The following is a 10,911-nucleotide window of genomic DNA, read 5'->3' on the forward strand; positions in this document are numbered from 1 at the left end:
GGTAACAACAGTTCTCTATTACGATGTGAGAAATTTTTTGGTTACGGGGCAGAATAGCATATAATACAGAATTTAGGCCAAAGGCTAAGAGCTAGGTCTACGAGGTCATTCAGCGCTGCTACGGGACATTTTTTCTTAAACGACTGATTTTCTAACAGAAATTTTCATTTAGCGTAATTCTTGCCAGTTGGGATACTTTATGAAATTGGTTTATACAACTATATGATTACGATCCCTCTCTCTCTCTCTCTCTCTCTCTCTCTCTCTCTCTCTCTCTCTCTCTCTCTCTCTCTCTCTCTCTCAGTGTCGCATAATCATGTTCTGACTGTCCCCGTCAAGACATAAATGGCGTCTTTACTCCAGTACTTACTGGAAATTCTGTTTTCTTCCATTACTAAAGAACTTTTGTATTCGATTAGTCCCTTTAGGACTCCTCACTGTTATTAAATAATAAATTCAATTTTACGGGAGAAGATCCCCGTAACAATATAATCACCTTCCAAACGTTTACCTTCTTGAACACTGTAACGAAGTATTCATTACCTGTTTTGTCATTTTACTTTCAAGATGGTTTGATGACTATACCCATAAGTTGAGTCTCCTTTTAACCACTACTTTTCATCTCCAAGATAGGCAAAGAACTGTCGCAAAAACCTTGCATTCCGGTTGCATAGTTATTGCTCTATACGAACCGAAAGCACCACATAATGTCGATTAGAGTCAGTACAAAAATCTCCAATCAGGCTCTGCGCGGTGGAAATCATGCCGGTCATTTCCATGAAAAGCAGTGAATTAGGGCATATTTCTTAGGATGTTGCATCTGGTCACACTGACACAATAAAGAATGTAAAGCAGTTTGGTCAGGACAGTGTAGGTTCTATTACGGTTGCTACTTGCTAGAGCAGGCAAAACTTTTTCTGCTTCAAGTTAAGGAATATGTACCAACCTGATACTTCAGATTCATAATCCTCCACGACGTACCAATCGTTAGGTATAGTCAAGGTCAGGCTTATCGTTTTTGTAAATGGTCAGGACAGCGCATGGATCGTGGTATAATTTATTCAGTATCTTATCATTGCAGTTAATGGCCTGGCCAGGTAAAACATTTGAGTTATGTCAAAATCATGCTTAGTAGCTTACTTTTCTGATAAAAGGCATGTTAAACTCAAAGATTTTAATAAAGACAATTCAAGCTTATCATCATGACTCAAGTGAAGGAGAGGCTAAAGAATTTTATGCCGGAATCAAACTTATTTGTCTGTTACGAGCCTGAATATATAAGAAATGTTCGGCGCTGTTATCCTCTGGCCAACTATCCGATTCAAGAGCCACAGCCGAAATTATTCTTACCATCAAGGTAAAACGTCAAGAGGGGTGAATATCCCGGTAACTTCAAAATAAAAAGTATCATTGCGGTGGACTTCTAAGGAAGCTCAGACATCTTTTGTCATAATGTGACGCTGGCAGAAAGGCTCCCAGGACTGGGAAAAAAATGAGACAATGTCAGAAAAGAAAATCTGCCGTTGTGTTAAGAGAATTCAGTCTTACTGGTCCATTGAAAATCATATCTAATAATCTGGCCACAGTCCAGAGAAATACAGACATTTTGATGGAGTCAAATTCAAGCCTGCACATTATTAGGAGCCCGGAAAGCGCTGATCAGGTCAGAATCATGTCATCAGCGGCAGTATGGTTGAAATAAAGGTAAATCTAAACATGTCGTCCAAAGCTTCCATAATGATAAAGTGACAAGCTCCGTCAAACATTGAAGCACAGTTTAGGTTGGTGTTATAGAGGGAGCGGGCAAAAACAGCCCACCATTTCGGTGGGGATTTAGGAAATCCGCAATTCACCTGAGCGTTTCCACGCGACTTCATATTGAATTCAAGTACTCTTTCATCAGCACTGAGCAGCTGCTTAAGAGAGATAATAGTCTCTCAAACAAAGCCATTTGCGTCGGTGAAAGGAAATGGGGAACGAACACAAGAAGTTGTTGAAAAGGGGTTTCCTTTGTTATGAATCACCAAGCGTGGCTGTTAATTACTACCACTTCTACTACCACTACTATTGCTACTACAAGTATCGCTTCTGCTGCCGAAGATGGCGTTGATATCAAGTTAGAGATAAAATGAAATAATCCAATAATTTAATGATGATTGTAGTAAACGCGCAATTAGTCAAGTGGAAAGACCGACTCCAAGAATAATGAATAACAAAGATGGCAGCCGAGATAATAATAATAATAATAATAATAGTAATAATAATAATAATAACAAAAATGGCGTGCAGAAGAAACTGATCTCCCTTCAATCTGCAAAGCTTTTAAAGGTAATTTTGCCACATCATGACAACGCCATTACCGAAGGGGAAACTCAACTATTTACGAGTTTGCGATAGCTGCTTTTAACAAGTTCAGAGGGATGTACTCGAGAAATTAAATGCTGAAACACAGCCATTCTGATAAGTACGTCGAAAGACACTTTTCATAATTGCCTCTTTAGTCAACGGCTTACAAGCTATGTCTGTCTGTATGTCTGTTGATCTGTTACGGTTAAAGGCTGAATAAGAGAGAGAAAGAGAGAGACAGAGAGAAGAGAAGACTGGCTCTTGAAGGCTACTGTAAATAGAGAGAGAGAGAGAGAGAAGACTGGCTCTTGCAGACTGCTGTAAATGGGAAGAGAGAGAGAGAGAGAGAAGACTGGCTCTTGAAGACTGCTGTAAAGAGAGAGAGAAAGAGAAGAGAAGACTGACTCTTGATGACTGCTGTATTTAGAAAGAGATAGATAGACAGAAAGAGAGATGGAGAAAGAAGAGAAGATTGGCTCTTGAAGACTGCTGTAAATGGGAAAAGAGAGAGAGAGCAATTGCGGATGCAATACAACACCTCTCCTTAATAGACACAGCTAAAATTATATATTACAACATGATTTTTCAGAAGCAAACGGACAATAAGAAGCCACGTATAAAATCATTCTGTGTCCAGGACGAATAAAGGCAAGCAAAAGTCGAGAGTGATCCCTCCGTCGACTTCCATCTTAGACTTTCAGCGAACATATCTCTTTGCTGCGGCCACACACACATCATATATCTTAGTTTCGCCGTCATGAGTGAATGGAGTCCTTCGATGACAATGGCATATAAATTCTATATATACATACATATAATATATGCGCATATGCATATATATATATATATATATATCTATATATATATATAAATAAATAAATATATATCTACATACATACACACACACACGCACACACACACACACACATACACACACACACATATATATATATATATATATATATATACATATATATATATATATAATATATATATTATTATATTAAATTTACACATATTGAATTAATTTTATCACATCACCGTGATTCTTATACAAGCATTAAGCTACAAAATTGTCCTTTTAATATCCAATTCGCTCTACCTTGGAAATAATATATTTTTCATATATGTTAACCGGTTAACATTTATGAAAATATAATACTTCCGAGGTAGAGCGAATTGGATATTAAAGGACATTTGTAGCTTAATGCTGGTAAATATATATATATATATATATATATATATATATATATATATATATGTATATATATATATATACATATATGTATATATATATATATATATATATATATATATATATATATATATATATATATATATATATATATATATATATATATATATAAAATTATAAACCAACAACCCATTCCTGCCAAGAGGGAGTAGACTCAAACAGTGATACGTATCCGGTTTTCTGAAAGAATTGATGGGTCAATGGCTGAAACAGCTGCCGGCCTGGGAGCTGATGAATGGAACAACATAGCAGCAGTTTTTGTTTGCTCCTTTCACGTCTCAGCCTTGAGGATCGGAGGAACTCCTGAACAAGTTGAAAGGGTTGCCAGAAAGATTTTGCTAGAGCCTCTCCGCGCGCATGATAACCTGATGAGAATAAAAGTAAGCCATGCACAGCATGGCATCCCTGAATAGGTGTACAAAAGCAACTCCATTTTGGAAAGAGGGAGACCACACCTGCTGAAAAATATTACTGTCAGTCTTCCACCGTCCCAACTTGATTTTCACCCATCTCAATTGATAATCGGGTAGTTAATCCCGAGGTATCGTAAACTGCTTTTAATCGGTATTTGTGGCATACCGTTTGTGGGCAAGAAAAGGTCACGCGAGTGGGACAAAAACTAATTGATATATATACACATATATATGAGTTTTTGTTACTTTCACGGGCGTGACTTTTATGGTCACAAATATCGTTGAAAATCGAATTCTCTATACCTTAAATGTAAATTACTTAAGTTACGTAGAATATACATATATACATATATATATATATATATATATATATATATATATATATATATATATATATATTGTAATATATACTCTTTTCATCAAACTCCTGTCCTTTATTTTTATTCTGATTTGAGTTGAATATAGAATTTAGGTCAAAGGCCAAGTACTGGGACCTATGAGGTCATTAGGAGCTGAAACTGAAATTGACAGTAAAAGGTTTGAAAGGTGTAACAGGAGGAAAGCCTCGCAGTTGCACTATAAATCAAATGTTAGGAGAGGGTGGAAAGTATGATGAAGAGAGAGAATATGAAAGGAGGTACAGTAAAAGGAACGAAAGTGGTTGCAGCTAGGGGCCGAAGGCACGCTGCAAAGAACCTTAAGTAATGCCTGCAGGTGCAATGACGGTACTACTATTCTGATATGCAAGCGACCACAATACTCTCATATCAACTCTTCCACAGACGCCTTTTAAATATTTTCTTTCATCTCTCCATAACAGCCACAGTTTCAGTTTTTTCATACTAAGCAAACGCAACATAAATAATTCATCCCAACAGACTCAACATATGTATATATTTTTATTCGTATTCGGTATTCACACTTCACCTCCATAAAGGATAGGTCACCCATAAATCACTTCATGAACTCCAACATTGCCGGCCATAGGTCCTGTATATCTTTCGATTAGCCTCTTTACCTTTCTAGCATTACTTATTCTGAATCTCACCTCTTCTTAAATCCTACCGTCACGCATTACATTGACTCACTGTTGCTAATATAAATTAACTTCTTCCATTTGTCCACCATCCACGCTCAAATCCATGGATCCGTCTTTCTTGTTTCCATCTATTTTCATAACCATATTGACCATACTCTTGCTCACGCTGACTTACTTAGTATTCTCCTTTTACAAACACTTTCAAACCCTTAACACTCGAGTTTGCAATTTTCTTGGCTATCCGTAATCCTCAATTGGTCACCTGCAACATCAGCCACTCCGCTCTGCTCTCCATTCACGAGGTGGTTTCTTATCCGTTAATATTGCGCGTACATTTGGTCCCTTTCTGATTTATTACCCCACGTCATATTTAAAGGGGCTGACAGACCATACATACATAACAACAGTGATATCAAAATTACTGTTACGCCAAAACCGACCTCTCCTCCCCTCCATAAGGGTCAACGAACACACACAAACACCTCTATACATTTTATATATATATATATATATATATAATATATATATATATATATATATATATATATATACCATGCAGATATGAGAATTTAAATATTGGCAGGAATATTTGATTGTCTTCATTTTCTTCTTATATGCCTAAAGAATTTCGTAGTATTATAATTCTCTCTCTTTTGTTTCAAATAAAACTTTTTGTCTTGTTCAAAAGGAATGTGTGCACATTTTGAATAATAATAATAATAATAATAATAATAATAATAATAATAATTAATAATAATTAATAATAATTAATGGACTGTTTCTCTTGGGATGTTTGAATTGTTTTTTCAATGATTCATTGACTTCCCCATCTTTATAACTCATTCTTTAGAAATTTTCTGATTAACTGTCGTAGGATTTTCTAATTAAACTTTCCTAAACCGATCCCCCGGTTTTTGAGATTTTTAAACCTTCTGTCGTTAACATGCGTTATACGTCATATGCTTCAGGGAAGAACAATTGTATGACTCAGTCTTTTATCATATATATATTGTGGGAATCCAGTTATTAAACGTTCCCAAATGCTTAGACGTGACAAAACGAACGACCATTTCAGATTTTTATACAAACAGGACCTTTACCAAGTTTCCTCTTTCAAGTCTGGAGCTCAAGAATTTGTGTCCTTTAAAAGCCGGAGTGAATGTTCAAAGGCTTCCGCAAAATTAGTGCGGAGCTTCTTTGCTTATTATTTTCAAATTAGTGTTCCTCGGAACTTCAATTCCCGGGGTTTTGAATCTCAAGCTGTCTTCTTTCCCTGTATTGTCTCCGTCCAGGAAATGCTGCTCCTTAACTCCTTATGCAAGCGTTATGGAGTCCTGTGAGAGAGGCGAACAAAACAGTAGCTTACGTAAGCTAAGAGTACGCGACTCTTAACTGCGCTCGGTGAATCAAGTGCAATTAAATGCAGAAGATACATGATGGATCTCTCTCTCTCTCTCTCTCTCTCTCTCTCTCTCTCTCTCTCTCTCAGTTATTAACAAAAAGCCTTTTCATTAAATCTTTTTGCTAATAATGCTGGATTTCTGAACTGCTGGAATGGAAGGAGCAAGACCCAGGTATGAAACAATACGGAGTTGATAATAAATCACTTACCATCTACATGGTCAAAACAAAAATAAATAAATAAAAAGATAAAAAAATAAAACCGCGTCGAACTTAACACCCTGTCATAAGTTCCGCAAGCATAATGTGCATTTGGAGAACCACGCTCAGTCGATCTATAAGTCATCGGAGATGAGTTGCAGTTAAGGGCTATTCTTCACTTGCCTATACACTTACCTAAATCGTCCGCATTAACTCTTATGCTCTTCTAGCCCGCATTGCGTTTGGTAATGACAAACGGAGTATCTCTTACGCGCCATTGGGTTGGTTGTCTTTCTGGAGCAGGAGAAGGTACCACTTCTGAAAGCTCGAGACAACGCATCCGATTGGACGTGTCCGCGGATGAAGATTATCGAGTAGGATTTGATTTCATTTCCCTTGTCCTGTTTCCATTCATGTATGATCTACGATTATTTACACCGAAAAAGACAAAGAAAAGGAAATGTATCGCAGAATTCTTCTTCTTAACAATAACAAGATGGTATCATTCTTCTGTCTGAAAGTCCAGGGAATCGAACGCGGCTCTATATCAATCGTAAGGAAACGGTTGGTGCACTGAAGTCGTATATTTAAGGGTTTAAATGATTGCTGATAATCATGTGAAATACCGGACTGGAAACGGGGCCATTGGGGTGGGCGGAGGAAGGGTCTCAGTAAAAAGCATAAAAAAAAAGAAACAAGAGCAAGATATTTGCAAAGATATAATCTTTATACTTCACTCATTTTGCTTTAGTAGATAAGAATTGGGCTGATAAAATTGTTGGATTTCGCAGTGGCTAAATATGATGGCGTGTTCATATATTTAAAGCTAAATGAATGCTTGGAGTTATACAAAGGAAAGTTATATATAATTGAAATGTCCCAGTTGCTGATAATAGGATTTTATTACGAAATCTAATTATGTTTTATAACCCTACCGTCAAGAGACGTTTTAACAGTCACAAAAGATGTCAAAGATTATTCAAAGATTGTTATAGAACATAACTACAGAGGTGAGTATGAAAGTCCAGGTGCTGCTCATTATAGAATTCCTCAAATAATTTGAAGATCGTAAACAAGGATCAATTGGACACACATTAGTAAGTGGCGTTTTCTATTATGAGAAATAATGGTGGTTTGACTAAACGATATAGTCACGAACGTAAAGTCTCATCACAATCAATTATTCTTATTATGAAATCATTATCCTGATGTAACAAGCCAAGATATTACAATTAGCCTCCAGAAGAAGAAAGACGCAGAACTAAATTGATGAAGTAAAACCCGGATGAAAAGCTAAATAGATAAAACAACAGCACAAATAAATTACATACGTGCTTTCTTGGACAAGATATTTTCAGTAACATCCAAGGAATATTGAGGGTCTACCATTCTCGGCAGATGTCGGTACACTAAAAGAGAAACATAGAATCAATAAGTGTTTGTTTGCCTCCTTCAGTGTGGACAGGGCATTCACCTACGACAGGAGCTGGAAATCTGTTGGCAAAAAATTTCAACTGAAAATTACGGATTGGATTTGTTTTCCCGGTACCATACCGCCATCAGTGTAAATGTCTATAATCTCGTACGCACAGCCAGCCGGTAGGCTTTTGCTTAAGAAAGAAAATGGTCACATAAGAGGTGCAATTACCGGTAAGTTTTGATGATATTATTTAATTGAAAATAGCCAGTTGCATCGCAGGCCTTGTGCCGTCTTCCGGATTTGAACATTCAATTCTGTTCCATTCTCGACAACTTTGTGCTGTTCAGTTCCGTATCTCTCGTATCCGTGAGTTGTTACCATATAATCACAAGTTATAAAACACGTTGCAACAAATACAGATAAGAGAACTAAAATCTCTAAACCTAATAAAGAAGTGTAGCAATATACTAACGAAAAGTCTATACGCTTTAGCAAACAAATATCAAAGGTTGTCGGTCATTAGAAATAAAACATCTGGTCTGTGTGACACTCTAGTTTTAACATGAACAAATACCAATTAACTGTGAAAGTTTATAGGGACAGGTACCCGTTCTCTCTTGTCCTTTTTGAAATTTGGCTGGAATCAGTAGCTTTGACTTTTCAAGACTTTTCGTCATTGTTTCACCCCTACCCAGAGGAAAGACATTTGAAATATCATCGACTCGTATGTGACCAATGGCTATCAACAGCTATAGGAATCAAGAATGAACGTTGAGGGATGATATTAGATTCTAAAGGAAAAGATATTTTAGGAAATCCTAGAATATTATAGGCCAATAAATTCGTGTATTTTCCTGAGGGCGTGAAAATTACGAAAGTGCGGGATCAGCGATTATGGCAGTGTTGACCCTCAATGATAGATGGATATTCGATATGAGAATGGGCATTTGCTTTGAATTAAACGTCGCCGCATGAATACTAAGTAGTTTTTTTAGCCGACTAAGAACTGTGACTTTGAAGTAGCTGAAGAATTATAAGCAGGCAAAATATACTTAAAGTCTAAATTTCAATTATAGTTAGCTTTCGGACCATAAACCTTTCAAAGTAGCGTAATATCCATCATTATCAACATCATCCGTAACGTTTTGCCGGCAGTGTTTTTCTCTCATGTCTGTGCACCATATACCTAGATTTCGTGACTAGTCCATGTGCTTTTCCTCTGGAATTTTCCGAGATATCCTACTGCATCTATTACTTTCCTCCTCACCAACTGGCTCTTTATACCTTTTCTTCGCCAGTGTCTGGGCGCCAAATCTATCAGCAACTTCCCCATTTGTAATCTGATCTCCTCAACGCACTCTACAGCCACGAGTCACGGCATTTTGTTGGCAAACCCCTTCGTGATCTTCATATCTCCTCTACTGTAAGTAAAGACCTCAGCAATGCTCCATGGTATTTTGTTTCGTTACTAGTGGAATACTCTTAAGTCTTATCAATGGGCAGGTTGAAAATCTCTTTCCACTTCATCCAAGATTATGTTATTTGTGCTGCTTTTTCTTATTTTTACTGCCCTTTCAAAAGAGTTTCAGACTTTAGTGGGTCGCCAAGATGTCAACAATCTTCTGCTTCCTCAAAAGACTGCCTTCCCACTAGAACCACTTCTTCCTCTGATTCAGCTGTTAACTCCTGGTCACCGTATATAAAAATCCTAAGAACTTTCTTATTGGACCCCTTTGTCCCTTCTTTTACTACGGACACCAGAATTCACCTTAGATTCTGCTTAGATAACATTATCAAGCAAACCTCTCTCTATTTTTCATAAATGGAACAAGAAAAACTTTCTCATGATTAGAAAATGATAAGATTTTTAGATATCTTTTTAACTGATTTGAATACCCTTCGCAGATTGTGGTTATTCTTCGTTGATTAAAGACACACAAACAGAATTTCATGACGACTGTAGTTTACATGGGAAAATAATAAAATTTTGCTGTGTTTTTTATTTAATAGGCAAAATTTTAGTTTTTAAAATTTTATTTAAGTTTGAATGAATTATTATTTCTTTCTTGAAAGTACAAAACAATGACCGCCGATGATGACATAAATGAGTAATTTATCTTTTCGATAAGAGAACGACAGGACACAGAACCTAATGTTGTCCTAACCCAGGCCTCGTAAAACAAAATGAAGGAAATTCGTTTTCTAATTTTTCATCTGGAAAACCTATGCCATGAAATTATGATATATCTATGGAGCATCATATACTGTAACCGGACATAATCAGTGAAACTCCACATTACGAATTAAACTGCATTTTGAAACAATACAGTTTTTTACTTATTTCAAAACGAAGTTTTTACTCATAAATATAGCTGTGGATTTTCACAGAATACATGTCGCATTTATTTGATAATTTGAGGAATAAGTCAAACTACAGAAGGGTCGTCTCTAAAAACTAATTGTGTATAGAATACACTGTATAAATCATATGGTACATCGATAAAGCGTTGCTACTACCAGAGCTTGTTTTATTAGTTTTTAACACCAGCTAGTGTTGCCTGCAAGATATCGGACCTTGTAATACGAACAGTTTTGTATAATAATATAATAATATATATATATATATATATATATATATATATATATATATATATATATATATATATATATATATATATATATATATATATATATATATATATACGAATCTTCAGAGGGTGTCCATGATAAGAGTTGTAAAAGGATGAAGTTTATTATAATGAAACGTTTCGCACATGAAACATCTGTGCATCATCAGTCTGCAAAGAGCAAATAAGACAAATAAATAACATATAAA

Source organism: Macrobrachium nipponense, chromosome 6, assembly GCF_015104395.2.
Source record: "Macrobrachium nipponense isolate FS-2020 chromosome 6, ASM1510439v2, whole genome shotgun sequence".
Lineage (NCBI taxonomy): Eukaryota > Metazoa > Arthropoda > Malacostraca > Decapoda > Palaemonidae > Macrobrachium > Macrobrachium nipponense.